Raw genomic sequence first — 15,692 nt, 5'->3', positions numbered from 1 at the left:
TCGGTATGCTTCACTGAGATGATAAAAGCCAAGTGTGTGGCGTGTACTCAGGTTTTTTGTACCCCTGTTCCATCAGCATGTGCCCATTTAGGATAACGTGAGCACGGTTTTTGCAAGGAAATTTCTTTTCATGTTGAACTCCCATTTCCCAGCACTGAGAATAGCTGTGGGGTCAGCAACAGACAATAGTCTTGTTAGGAGGGGATGGAGACAGCCAATATCCTGCCCTGGATTCAACATTGATAGCTTTTTTCAAAAATTCGGCTGCTTCCAGTCTATCTCTCTGTCAGTTTTCTATAGCTGCCCATCCCATTAAGCAGGAGTGATTTCAACACAAATTTCCCAGTGGACCTCCTGATGTCAGAAAATCCTGTTACTAATCTGGATTGCATGGATATAGCAGATAGGTATCGTTGTTATAGCCTCATTAAAACTGCGTAGAGAATGGATGGGTTCCAACGAGACCCTTTGGAATACATGTAACTGTGTCAGCTGATTGTCTTTCAGCAAATATCAAGTCATAAAGATGTCATTGAAGGTTATATATATTCAAGGAAGAAACAGTAAGCATCTTCTGAGTTCACAAATCCCGTCCTTCACAATAAAAGTCTTATCTGTAGTGATCACTCATTTTTAAAGTTGGCCAAATCTAAAGTTGACTTGAAGTTATTGCTTGTTTGTTTCCATCTCAGAACCAACTGCAAGAGATTTATCTACTTTTAAAATGTTTTTGTGAAGTATGAATCCCAAAAGGCAATTAAACTGAAGCTCAGTGAGATACGATGAAATAAAAAATAATTAGAACATGTGTGTTCCAAATAAAGAGTTTTCTGGCAAAAATGCATCTGACTTTAAATTCAGATGTGCTGCAGCAATAGAGCTGAGCTGTTTAACTCCACTTGTGATATTCTGATGTGAATATCACAGCGTGAGATAGCAACATGTGATGGGTAGGTGGTAGCTTATCACGTAGTCATGAAAGTCGGTCTCCTTAACCTGCCTGCGCAGTCAGTGGAGCAGAAGGCAGCTTCTGTGGGGCACCAGCTCTGAACAACCTGGTGGGGGAACTCCTCTTCCTTCACTGGCACTTGAGGGAGAGGAGCCTTGGGTCTTGAACATCAAATACCAAACACAGACTGGAGTAGGGGTTTAGCATGATGGAAGAGATGCGACGAAGTGCATTTCGATGGCAATTGTTTCAGCGGTATCAATCTTTTTAGAATCTCTGTTTTTGCAATTTTACTTCCCAAATCTGAATAAAGAAAAAAATAAACTGCAGAGCAGGCATAATAGTTACCAAGCCACTCCAAGAAAATCCCACTGAGAGGACATTCTACTGGAGCAGGGTAGGTTTAGATTAGACATTAGGAAGAAGCTCTTTGCAATAAGGGTGGTGAGACACTGGAACAGGTTGCCCAGAGAGGTGGTGGAGGCCCCATCCCTGGAGACATTCAAGGCCGGGCTTGGTGAGGCTCTGAGCAACCTGATCTAGTTGAAGATGTCCCTGCTTACTGCAGGGGGGTTGGACTAGATGACCTTTAAAGGTCCCTTCCAACCCAACACATTCTATGATTCCATGATTCTATGACATTCCTCATTTGTAGGTTTCAATGCGTTTCACTGGGGTTGTAGAGAGGCATCTGGGGCAGAGCATCCAGCTGACGTCGGTGTGGACTCTGAGCCTGAGTCCTTGCCTGGCGTGTTATCCACTGAGATGTACCTTCCTTATTAAACCCATGACACCAAATGAAAGTGATATAGAGTCTAGCTTGTAACTCTGCTCCCTACTACTGACTTCAGTGTTGCTGGGTATCCTGTAAGTCCAGGTCATATAACAGATTTACAACATCTGGAGCCGACACACATCTTCTCAACTTTTAGGACACCGCCTCCTGTGGCTCCAATTGTGTGTAAGAACCGTAAGAAAACCAAAACTGAACAAGCCTTCCAAATACTTTGTAAATATACATGTATCCTCCAGTTACCATGTTGTGTGTGGTGAATGTGCATATGCTCTGTGTGACTAGACATGCAAATTTTTAAGCTGTTGATGCCATTACATAAAATCCAATCCAGACTATTTTAGGTGCTGACAGCATGGGCAATGTGTTTTTCCCATAGCCTGATGGTTTTAGGTACAGCCTTCTCAGCAGGCACCTCTTTTCTTGAAGAGATAATAAATGTGAAATTATGAGACTGCACGCGTGTCTAAGAGGTAAGGAAGGAAGACAGCATGGTGCATCACCTTGAATGGGTTAGACTGGATTATATTCTTGAGGACACTGGTGTTTTCTTGGTGTCATTTCAGGCTCACCATAATTGCAGAGTCAAGCAGCTCAGGAGACCAGAGTGAGGATCTGCCTTTGGATGCTGCGTGCATCTGCACGGCAATGGAAAATTACCTCAGCAAAATGTGTTGTCACTGAGCAGCAGGGTGCTGATGTCAAAATAGAGCTAATCACTGTCCCAGCTCACTTACATCAGCAGCGTGCTCGCCTCCCTCCCGGCGTTTTCCTTCTCCCTGTACCAACACCAAGGGGGAGGAATGAATCTCCCCAGTGCATCGTTACGGCCGCGGTGGGGCCTGGAATGGCACACACCAGTGGTGTGGGAGGAGAAGTGACTCTCAAGGCTGACATCACACCCTTGTTCTCATGACATAATGTTCACAACGAACGTGACATTCCCTGCTTCCTGCGTGCTGAGGTCTGTGAGATCCCCGGTGCTGTTTCTCCCAAGAGGCAGCTGTTTCAATGGGACTGGAGAGATTCATGCAAAGAGCATGAAGTCCTTGGGGACCACTTAACACCAACGAGTGGTGAAAATAGCAACGACCGATATCTCTGTTCCAGTTCTGTAGCTGTTTATTTTGCGTGTGTTACCTGGTCCCTGGAGTCTTACACATTTATAGCCAGAGGCAAGGCTGGCTGTTGGCAGGGGCAGGGAATAAAATACCATAGACTGCTGCACGGTTTTGTAGGGCTGATGCTAATGCCAGACTCAGATCTTGATCTATTTGTGTGCTTCCCTGAAGTTTGCAGTTGGTGTGTCATCCCTTACCCAACCCCTAATTTCGCACACATTGCAGAACAACACAACCCAGACAGACCCTGTGTCCTCGCAATCCCGTCTGCTTTGCCCACTCTTTATGGAGCTCTGTGCTCCTTTCCCTCCTGGCATTTATTGACTAAGAGATCTCTCAGATCTCAAACAGTGGAGTTTAGAGTTCTCACCACTGCCTTGCGCTTCCCTACAGGTGTGCCGTGGCTCACACTTTGCCTTTCAGCTTATGGGCCTGTAGCTCATGTGTCTTCTGCACGCTTCCATCCACCCACAGTGGTTTTTGTTTGCTCTTCTTGACTACCTTATCCTTGATATAAAAAAGTCTAGTGATTAAAGGATCCCAACCTCATCCTGGGAAGTGTTCAGACTTCTAGCTCTGAGGTTGTGTTGGCTCAGTTCCCCTCTCATGAGAAATCGTGGCATCTTTGTGAGATGGCTTTGTTACACGTATCTGCACATGTGTGTATTGTATATAATGTGTTTATTGTTCATCACATATGAATTGTCACGAGGGGAGACTGGGAGGCTCCAGAGCTAACAGATAGTCATGGAGGACAGACACAGTGAGAAAGGTGTTGAGAACCGTGCTCAAGTCCTCTAAAATCGAATGACTCACAGAAAAAGATTTGCAATTACACTAATTATTCATCTATTCAGAATTATATTTGTAGAGGGGAAAAGGATCAAGCTGTGACGGCAGCAGGGATGTAGTCAAATGTGCTGCGCCAGGATCCTGACCTGTGCACAGCGTGTCTTGGGGTTGTCTACCCTTGGTTTGCTCTGTCTCTGCAGACTGGCTGGAAGTGTTAAAGTGGGCAAGCGGTGAAAAATATTTTCTGTGACCAGCAGCAAAACATGTGGTGAGAGGAAACACTGAAAAAAAAAAAAAAAAAATCTGCCTGGTGCTGTGACCTGGATGGACAAAAACATGACAGATGGTTTCTGCCTGGGAACCCCAGCAAGCAGGTCAGTGTCCTGTCTTTGTGCTGGAAATTTAGCTATCGTCTCTCAGTCTCTGGCCCAGACCCGTGTAACCTGTTGCCGCGTGCACCTATACTACATCCACACGCACTGAACAGTGATGGGAGGATCCCAGTGTCTTTGGTGGAGATGCTTTATATGAGCCGGGCCACTCTTCTTGGCATGCCATTTATTTTTCTTTGCTGAATTTATAAAGCCCGTTCATTTCTCGCAGGGAATTTGTATCAGGTTATTTGCGTTTAGAATGCTGTCCTTAGGTTGGAAACACCCTTTTAAACAGGAAGGCGGTGCAGCCTTTTCCATCTGTGCTGTGTTCAGTGAGGAGGCTGAGCTCATGTGTTACACTGAATTAAAAGCAGGAGCCTCCTTATAACTATATTATCGCTGTCTCACTGCCACGTAGCAGGTGAGAGGGAAACACAGTGCGGGCAGCTAGTGGTCTGACAGAGACCATCTGTGTGACTGCTGACACATAATTTAAGCACTTTTTCACTGTTCCCAGGTTATGCTGCAAGACGAGACATGCAGAAGATGTTGAGGAACCCTGATACAGCCCAGTGGTGGGGGCTCTGCAAGCATGTGCTGTCTGGGCAAGAAATTTGCATCTCCCGTGCTGCAGGTTTATTATAAAAGGTACCTTGAAATGCCCCGTCCTCTCCACGGGCCAGTTATTTTTAATGAACCGTCAGCATTTGGCACAGCAAGCAAACCGGTGCACAGGCTGGTTTGAAGAATCCTGCTAAACATCAAAGATCGGGAATAGGCAATATGAAATAGAGTCACTACCAGGGTGGGCTGCTGTCAAGCACAAAGCCAAGCCTGAAATGCTGAGCTGGCTGTATTTCCTATGTTCGTGTAAAACGCGGCTTTTAAAACCTTTCTACCTCAGAGGCCGTTTTCCCCTCTGATATCCTTCTCGAGATAAGGGATACAGTCACATTCTTAAAACGCTGTTAGTGACAGATGGAGCGGTGGAGGTGTTTCTGGCAACCTTACAACTGACAAATGCCTGGAGAATATATACAGTACCTTGCTGCTGGCCTTTATGGTAATTCTTCTTCCCCCTTCATGGAAGCAAATGGTGGGCAAATGACAGTCTGTCTTGTTGCCAGAGCGCTGATCTGCAGAGCCTTTCTGCAGCAATATGTGCAGGACTACGGATTTAAGGTCTCCGTCCTGCAAGCTGCTCAGAGCCCTGCCGGCATGAGAAGTGGAAGGAGTTCGGTCTTGTTGTATGTCTAGGACAGACAGCAGATTGGTGACATCGCTGGTGCCTGCACAGATTTTAATAGCTTTTTGTACTCTTGTCAAGAAAACATTTGCAGTGTCCCTTGGGAATCCGCCGTGCCAGTGACACTGTGTCATCCAGATAAATGCCAAACATTCACTTTCACCTTTTCAGGGCAATAACAGCCTTTCCCCAGGACATCTCTAGGGATTCATAACTGTCTAATTTGCAAGATAGCAGCAAAATCCGTAAATTACTGATGGGACTCGCACAAGGTTGCACAAAAAGACTTGGCCCTTCAGACCAACCAGGGAGGCAGCTCTGTCCCACACCGTCTCCAAAGCCAGTCCTCACCGACATCACCAGCTGTGCATCCAGCTGTTGGGCAGGTGGAAGCACCTCTTCCAGGCTAAGCCTGCCACCTCGAGCAGAAGGAACACCATACTTCACTGGCTTAGGTCCCAGCTGAGCCTACCACCTAACAGAGCTCAGCACACCCACAGACTAGCCAAAAAAACACCTATTTTTAAACACCTCAGGATGTGGCAACATGTACAGATAACCATCCGCAGATGTCTAAGCAGGTCCTGTACCCATACTAAAGTTTGGGTGACATGAACAAATTATAAACCTCTTCGATCCTCGCATTCCGTCATGACACACCTGAAGCTGAGGCAAGCGCTGATTGCAAAGAAAAAGTCACGCATGCTGACAGCCAGCTTTGGGAGGATTGGGGATAAAAGCCCTGCTTCCCTGTGGTGTAGGTTGCTGCCTCAGGACACTTTTTCATCAGTGTGTGTCAGTGGAGGGGCGGGTCCTAGGAGAAAAGAAAGAAGCAGCCTTCTATTTTGGCAATATCTGGTACCAGCATGATCTTATTGAACAAAATAAGATGGTCTAGTCATAACGCTTTGTTACCTGTATTCAGATCAAGACTGTCCAGTACTGTCTAAAGATGAAGCAAAGGAGCCTTCCTTCAAAGAGTGTAGGATAATGGACATCCATCTCCTCGAGGGACAGCTACGTATGTTCTGGGGCATTTTGCAGGCAGGAGTGAACTACACATACGTAGTCTGGACCTTGGTGTTGAACTTGAGTTAATGTCCTTTGTTTCTTATTGCTACCGACTCCTCCTGGCTGTGGGCTGGAAACCACGTGGCCAGATCACTTTGTGTTGGGCCACAGCGGAGTTTTAGTGTTAGGTTGTGTGATCAAGGGTTAATCACCATAATCGCAAAGGCCCGATAAGGAGCCAGACTGGCTGGCGAGTGGGATAAGAGGTCCCAGATAAGAGGTCCCAGAGTTGGGTGTGGGAGAGACCGTGGCCCAGGGGCCAAATACTGGAGGAATCAGAAGGTCTGCAAGTTGGCTACTGGAGGGACTGTAGGTGTGAGCCAGCTGCTGGAGAGACCGTTTGTGTGTGGGTACGTACAGGTCTGAGTTCCAGCAGCTGGGCTGGGGCTGCAAACCTCAGGAGCCCCTAGGTCCAGGTGCCAGCAAATGGTGAGACTGGAATCCAGGGACCAGCTGCTGGATAGACTGAGCATCTAAGCCCAGTTACTGGAGGAATTCGCATTATGTGTTTGTATTCCACTAACTAAACCTATATATATGAATATATACATATATATTCCATTTTTTTTTATGTCTGTATTTGTGTATAGATATTGCACTAACAGACTTCCATCCCGATTAGCAAGAGGAGGAACAAGGTGAGACCAGCGGTGCTGCTTATGGTGTTTGTGTGGGCGCTGTGTTTTCTGTCTGCGCTGACCTGCGTGGCCAGCCGTGTGTGTGTATATATATATGTACGTATGCATGTGTTGGCGTGCATACCTATGGGGAACACATACAGAGCTTCACTACTGGGGACATGGAGCTGCGGCAGCCTCTCCTCTGCCAGGCTTCTGGCTTTGGCAGCTCCCAGCAGTCAGCACAGCAACTCATATCTTCCCGAAAACCTCACATACAGGCTGGTCTCTGCAGAATGGCTTTTTGCTTGCTTATTATCTTTTTATTCTGATAACTCTTTTCTTTCTTGCCTTTTTCCTCCCGTCCTTAGGTAGGTCTTTTTCTTGCAGTGTCACCCTGCGCGTGAGGGATGGTCAGACCCAGTTCCCTTCTCATCCTTGCAGGCGGATCCTGATGATGCTGTTATGCAGGGAAACGCAATTCACAGGGTCTTTTCCCATAGTGTTTTCTGCCTACCAGAGTTACAGAGATCTACATTAGCACTGATAACTACTACTTTTGATATAAAGGCAGGCAGCCTGCCCTCGCTTGTACATGCTACTTATACCAACTTGCATAAACTCAAAACCAAACTGACTTACAAGTTATGATGACAACTTAATCGTGAGAACAAACTGCAGCTTTCAAACCCTGTGATTTAAATCATCTGTAAGTAGGATTTGGATCTAATAGTCTACCATTCAAGGCTGAACAGCTCAGTAATTGTGGCAGTACACAGAATACAATAAACCACCAGGTGAAACAGAAAAAATCAGAAAAGCCTTATTCAAGGCAGTGATGCCAGAAGAAGTAATTACCATTGCAGTTCAGGCACTCCTAGGTGTTAGGCACTTCTGTAGCAACATAAGTTCCTCCCAGCTGGCTGTGCTTAGCAGCGCTAAAATTGGGAAGAACAAAAAACCAAACCAAAATAGGAATAAGAAGAAGCACCAATCCTTTTCATTCGGTCCAAGCAGTAGAAACTGGTGGTTGAGGCGGAATAGCACACACCTTATAGATGTGTCTGGCTTTGGAAGGGTTTTTTTCTGAATTGGTGTTTAAAAGCAAAGATGGTCGGTGCAGATTTAACTTCTCCAGTGCAAGAATGAAGTGACCAGTCTCGCTGTAACATGACAATCTCTGATTTGCCTTTCATTTCTGGACCCATATTTCTGGTGCTTAGTTAGTTTAGAGATCATTTTACAGCATGGCTTCTTTTCTCTTGGATTTAATGTATTCTCCACATATTGTTACTCCACTGGTCCACAAATGACAGTGATATAAGACTTCCTAGTGAGATTTTTTTGCAGGACATAAGCTAACGTTTTCTCCTGAGCTGAATGCTGTACAGGTAGAGTTTGGTCTTGCTTCTACTGAAGCTGAAGACACTTTCCCAGAGAGATCAGTCTTTCTGTGGTTTTGTTTGCACTATGATCACTTTAATTATATCAGAGGCGTTGTATTTCAAGAAACAGCCTCTTGCTTGGGGCAAAAACTTAAAACTGGCTTTCCACAGTACTTAGGGCAAAAAATGCTTTGGGCATCTGCATGAAAATGTTAATGCTTCTGATTTCCTATATTGCTGAGAAAAGGTGCGCTAGGTCACACAGACTGATCTGCTGAATGTCACGTGGGTTCTCTAAGCCCAGCACCAAGGGTAAAACAGGAACATTTCAGTCCCCAGGAGATAGACATTATTTGTGTAGTATATGAAAAAAAGCAAATACTTCAGTACAGCCAGGTCCGAAGAGGACAGATTACATGACAGGCCCAGGTTATCCCACCAGGTGAGTCACCTTCTGACAATAAGCATGGAGGAAAATGCACCAAAAGTGAAGCTGTGTCTTAGGGGGAAGAAGACTGGATGTTTCCAGTACCATGGCACAGCGGAAAACAGTATTCACAGATTAAAGATATGCAACAGAGAAGCATGAAGATGAGGAAAGGGCAAGTTTTTGATATCCAAGGATGACACAGGTACAGCAACAGAGAAAAGCCTAACAGAGAAGAGCTGACAGAAACATGGGACCAGGGAAAGAGAAGATTAGCAGCAGCATTTGAAATCTGGAATCAGTGAAACGTAGGGATGGCAGTGACCGCTCTCTGTCCTGCAAACAGAGGCAGGGGACCAAATACGTCAAGAACATTCCTGATGCGTTTGTCCAACCCTGACGGAACTCCTGGCCTCCTCGGTGCCATTTATCACTTGAAAGTTTTCCTCTGAGTCCAATCTAAATGTTCACAGGGCAATTTCCATCCATTTTCAGTTCAGTGAATTTGCCTTCGCCCTCTCCATCGTAGCAAAGGGTTTCATATTGACATATGGGTCAGAAAAATGCCAAACACACAATCCAAAATGTATTAGAAATGGTTGGGTTCAACTCAGGTTTGTTCAGATATGTTGAAATTGCAAACTTTGTCATCATCTGAAGCTAGGTAAATTCAATGTATTTTTGGGGTCCAGAGTGAAAGTGATATTTCAAAGGAATCTCTAAACAAACTCAGCCTCTTAAAGTAGTGTGTCCATCTGTCCATATGTCTGTCACTCTTCCTTCCAGTAATCTTTGAATATAAAGAAACCAAGCTTGAGAGAATGCCTTGAAGATTAGCATTAATTTGTTTCAAGCATTGTGAAAATCAGCACCTGGCTGAGTGTGAGAAACCCAAATTAATGGTCACCAAGAAAAAAGCAGAAACTGCTCAGCTTTATATTTATTTTCAGTGACTGTGGCTTTCCAGTTGACACGTGTGTAACTCCAGATTAACCAGAGTACTTGCAGTCTTAAGGCTGGTGGGGAAGACTGGGGCAGCTGGCTTGGTTGTGGTGGGTTGTGGTGGGGCACTGCAAGAGAAACAAGCTGCAAGTCTGGAGGAACTTGGGCTTCACAGATACCACTTCTTGATTTTCATTCTCGGGACATCTGCCCATCAGAGAGGCATGCGGCGGCTAGAGGAAGAAATCTGCTTTGAAAAGCAGAAGAACAGCGTGGCAATGTTTGGAAATAATTCTGCTGATTTCAGGAGGCAGAAACAGCTCCTTCGCACCCTAGGACTACTCATGCTTTTGAGAAGACAGTGGGCAGGGGTTTGGCAGGCTCCCCCAACAGTGATGTGAGGGTACTTTGAACACTGCGAAATGCGCACCCTTGGGCAAGCGATACCGATGCTGGAGGGAAAAGGCTTATGCAGTTTGCCAAGCTGAAGGTGAAGCCTGATATTTGGTTGCAAATAATCCCTTCTCGGATTGTTTCTGTTGGAGGCTTTATCAGCATGGTTTTATTTCAGTTCCGTTCTTTTAGCCTGTGGAAATAGTGCTTCCAGCCTCCACTTACCACTTTTAAGCATGAATTAAAAATCTGACAGCTTGTCAGGCTGTCTTGTTTCAGCACTTCCCTCTGCATTGCCAGAGTGATGTAAAAGAAGGCATAAAGGATAGTGAAGAGAGCGAAGGACTGTTGTGCAGTGAAAGGAAATAATTTGCTGCTAATGCACATGACGAACTGAAACATTAAAAGTAAAGGTCATTTTGGGGGTTGTCTCGAAAAAGAAATCGGTGCATTTGACTCATTGACTAATATGCCTTAATACGACTGAATATCCCAAGACAAAAGGCATTTGGAGTATTTTCTACCGGTCTGCGGGAGAGCCTTGTGGGTGGAGCAGGGTAACGAAGCTGTCTTTCTACTGCAGCCATCCTGGCTTGTGTTGGACACCGAAAAGGACCCTACAAATGTTTCTCTGCCCAGACAACCACCTCTCCGAGTGACCTCAGAGCCACTGTGACTGACGTGATGGCCAAGTCACTGTTTGCCCAGAGTGGTCTGAGGTAAGCAAGGCTTTTAGGGAAAGAATTCATCTTTCACTGGACTTTTGGGGGGAAAAATGGACAAGATTTCAGGCTCAGAGTCTCTTCATAGGGTCTGACAAGAAGCAAAGAGTCTGTGTGGTCTGGCTGGAAGATGGTTTCATGTTAAGCACAATGAAAGCAGCTCCAGGGGACAGAAAAGAATGAAGATTTCCAGGCATTTTTTAAGGGAGGAGCTGGAAAATGTCATCAAATTATGAAGAGAATTTAAATCAGCAAGGAAAAGGCAGCCTGCAGTGCCAATAAAATAGAGATGAGAAACTACAGCTGGAAGAGAGGGGAAGGGGAGCTTTGAAAGCACGCACTGTGCAGCAGCCCTGAACCAGAGCTCAGTGGTCCAGTGTAGTCCTGAGTGGTAAGACCAGACGTAAGAAAAGAGCTACAGGTGGATGGGAATCCTGGGCAGAAGAATTTTGAACTGTCAGTGTCAGTTAGAGAGAAGGACCTGAGGGGAAGACCCCAAGATATACTCAATTTGTGGGTTATCTTTTATCATATTTGGGAAGCGTTCCTTCTTAAAAAGAAGAGACAAGCTAAATCACAAAAGACAGATGTAGTAAAGCAACATGTAAAAGTTTGGAGAACTGACTATTCAGAAGTGATACCAGGCCGTGTGGCAACTTAGCTAAGGCTGTTGTTTGCTCCCTTAGGATAAACAGGGCTTGAAACTCATGGTCCTCACTTTGTAGCATTGGCTGTGTCTTCTCTCTATGTGGCTTTTTTAGCACAGAAGCCAGGAAACAGTGGGATGAGTTAGTGGAGGGTCTAAATGGTGTCAACGATGGGCACCTCATGCTATTATGTCAGCTGAAGGTCTCCTATCCAGCAGGGTTTATTGGGTCAGAGCCAGGGACTTGCCAACTGAGAATGCTGAATTAATACAAGAGGAGGGCAGTGGCCATCAGGCTGGCAGTCACCTCACCTGAAAATGAGAGCAGGGCTTTAAAGGAGTACCAGTATACTCTGGAAAATGCTTGGTGGTTGTCATGTATTTGCCTACTTGTCTTCTTGTTGGCCTTTTCTTTAAGGTCCCTTCCAACCTACACCATTCTATGATTCTATGATTCTATTTGTTGGAGACCTGAGAAGTGAACCCAGGCTCTTTTTGCTGTCCACCTACAACTGCCTGCATAGTATTTTATATTCATTAAGGTCAAGCTTATTGGGGGGGGAGCTATTAAGAATAAAAAATTGTCTGTTAGGTAAGAAGTATGTAGATCCTGACTTGGGTTTTATTTTCTTTGTTCTGTATGAGCAGTAGTCAAATTTCTTTGCATTTATAGAAGTGGAATTTATCTGCAATCTGCTCCTTCTATTTCAATCTCTTTTGTCAAGGCTTCTCATTTTCATGCTCTGGAGGTTAGTGTGTTTGACGCTCGCTCGGAGCAATACGCCCACACCCTTCGTTTTGACCTTGTGTTCTTACAAATCGAGACCACTGCCAGCACAAGAAATTGAGCATTAGAGTTAAAATGGGAGTGTGGAATCATTTGTTTCCAGCTCAGGTAAAAACTCTGAACTGTGTATGCAGGCAGGGCTGGCGCTAAATTAATTGGACATGTAGATTTGTTCACACAGAGCAGCGTGAAGCTGCTGCCTTCCAGAGCAAGCACAAGCCTAGACACCATCCTGCTCCCTTTCTCACCAGTGTTCCTTTCCGCCACCATTTGTATGATTAAAGATTACCTCTCTGATAAATTTACAAGGCTCTAAATCTCCTCCATAATCTGTTTAAGGCTGGTTGGAAAGTTTGCTGGCAAAACAACGTGACTTTTGGACAATACTTAAAAAAGCATGGGTTAATTCTCCTTCTCCTGACTATACTGGGGCAAAGGATGGTGATGGGCTAAGCTCAGCTCTGCGGTGTGTCACTCTCCTTCTGCCAAGTGTTACACGACTGAGACCCCACACAGTCCCTGACTGCAAACTTACCTCAATTTCTAGTAAACTCTTCTTCTTTCAGTGCAAGCCTAATACTTGGCCAACACCTGACCTCGGAGCTTGTGTTATCGGCTCCTCTGGGACTCTGTCCTGTTTGCTCACGAGGTCTCAGCGCAGGACCAGACCTGCCATCTTCTCATCCCCTGAGCGTGAGCTAGGAATTAATTTTTTTTTATTTTATTTTCTTGACAGGGGAAGAAGCCATCTCAAATGCCAGAGCTCAGACCTGTGGAGGATATCCTCCAGTCACCTATCTGGTTTTCCTAGAGTCCCTTATACTGCCCTTGAGGGTCTGGTAGTGAAACTATATTTTTAGTTTGGAGTGTTTCTGACTGTTTTCATTCTCTTGAAGAAATTAAAGCAGTAGTGCTTCAAATGGATAAATATAAAGGATATCCCATACATGAAGCAGTTCATGATTTATCTGCTGCTAGAGGGTCCAGTCCTTTACAAAAAGTAGCACTTAAATACAGATTGGCAGCTCACAAAGGAACCTGCAGAGTACAGCTTCCCTTAATATATTTTTGAAATCACTTAAAAAAACCCCACATTCTTCTCAAAGGTTTTGTTCAGCAAGGTGGAAAGTATGTCTGGGCAAATACAAGATATTAATAGCTTCAAAGAGAGATCCTTTATTCATAAAAAGAATAGGAATCTACTTGCTAATAAACAAGTATTCTGCTCCTCTCATCTAAAATACTGAACCAGTTAAAGGGGAAAAAAATGCGGAAAATTTTAAGAAACATTGAAATCCTCTTTAGAATTCTTCCACTTAACTGGGTTAAGCTATTTTGAGGTTTAAAGAGTGATAGGTTTTACTAGGAACATGAAACATTGATATGGGCAGATTAGCAAACATCATTGATTTCGAGAGCTCACAGGTCAGGCGTTGGAGATGCTGTGTAAAATTCTGTTTATGGCTATCTGGCCAATCACTTGCTTTCCTTGGAGGATGCAGCTATTTCAGGAAGCCTTGACCCATTGGGAATAAGATATCTGGTATTAGATATTAGCATTTAACATCTTCCTATTTTAGAAGAAGACTTTATGGTAATTTCAGAGGGCTGATTAAAGACATTGGCCAGATGGGAAACCCATGATATTGCAGGATTAGGGATTTGAGGAGGAGCTGAGGAGGGGCCGGTGCTGGAAGACTGGAGATTGTGCTTCAAATGAAAGGCTGGGAGATAGGAGATGGGAGGAGGACCATCACTTAAGGCATTTGTTTCCATTTTGATATTTAACTTTCTCCCACTTGCAAAAACTGCCATGCTCCAGCTTCTGCTAAGTATGAAAGACTGGGTGCCTCAAGCACCCGTGAGCTTAAGTGGCTACTCAGATATTTATTTTTTCATCCCTTTAACTTTAGGAACCCAAAGATTGAACACTTGGCCCGAAGTTCAACTTGATGCTAAGCATAGGACATATATGAGATAGGTTTTGAAGAAAACAGATATCTATTTACTAGCAAGTATATGTATTTGAAAGTAAACCGTGATTGACTGGCTTATGTTTGTGTTAGGCTTTATAGTTAAATATTATAATAATATTGTCTTGTCTTAATTGATGTCCTCACCAAAAATTGCTGAAAACATTGAGTTTACAGATCTTGGTTGTAGGAAGTTTCAAATTTCAAGGAAATTTGAAAGCTCTTATAAAAAGTTTGGAAGTTGTTGGTTTAAAGAGACAAAAATGGTTGTATTACGTCTCTTCCGTCATCCACTGTGATTTGACCAAGAATAGCTGAGATGCGTAACTTTAACACAGCCCAGCATGCCTTCTCCTTGGATATCATCCTTGGTATTTCCCATCTGATTTTCCCATGGCATCCAGCCTCTACAGACTGAGTCATGTTCTCTTTATGCAATGGTCTTACATACTAGCAAACATAGACAAAACCTAGAAATGAAGCAAATCCCTTCCTGTTGTGCTTTCTTCATATTCTGGGACTGTCCTTGGCCAAGACCTGCGTCTAAGTGTATATTGATAAAATAACAGCCACATTAAGCCTTAGACGACTGAAGTCTTAAAGCTCAGCCTTGCAGATGCTTGGACGGAAGTGCTAACTAGGAACTGAGACCCTGAATTCTTTGTTGTTTGAGTTTGTTTGGGGTTTTTTTTGTCCAAGACAGGCTGGAGTGGAAGATAGGAATGGTCCCTATCTCTGTTTCACAGTTTGAAAATTACTGCGTCCCCAGACATCCAGACAGACAGCAGTTGAGTTAAAAAATTATGTAGATGTAACACATTCAGAAATTAAATTATTTGTCCAAGGTTACAGATGAAGTCTGTGGAAGAGCCGTGGTTTGAACTGACTTGGATGCCAACAGTTTAACCGAATATCGCTGTCTCTTCTGTGCTTCCTTCTCCGAAGTAAGCTTTGTGAGCTGCTTCTTTTCACCAGCTTTCAGTGAATACCACATGTTACCACCCACTAAAGCTATCTTTCATTCTGATATACCTGTTATTTGTAGTTATACAACATTTATATTAAGAACAAGAGTTGTGGCACGCAAGCCGTTTGCAGCATGCATGATTAGGCATGTGGCACCACTTCAGCTCCCCAAAAAGATTATGAAATAACGGGTAGTTACTGGGTACCACAGGTGTTGAGAAAATCTTATTTTATGCTGGTTTTTTAGAAATCCTCCCTTACAGAACTCTTGTGATTGTGTGTGTTCTCCATTCTTTTCAGGAAAGAAAAAGAGGTAACTTACAAGGATGCTAGATGAGTAAAGACGCTGGGTTCATAAAACAAACTAAGAGGTAAATGACTTATGTTTCCTGAACGTGTTCCTTGGTAAAGATCTGTCTGTTCTTTGACATTCACATACATTTTTCACTCTTGAATTTTATTCTTAGTGAGAATTGCCAGCATTTGGG

Source organism: Rissa tridactyla, chromosome 2 (assembly GCF_028500815.1).
Source record: "Rissa tridactyla isolate bRisTri1 chromosome 2, bRisTri1.patW.cur.20221130, whole genome shotgun sequence".
NCBI classification, from domain to species: domain Eukaryota; kingdom Metazoa; phylum Chordata; class Aves; order Charadriiformes; family Laridae; genus Rissa; species Rissa tridactyla.
The sequence above is the reverse complement of the archived record's forward strand: the minus strand, read 5'-3'. Positions refer to the sequence as shown.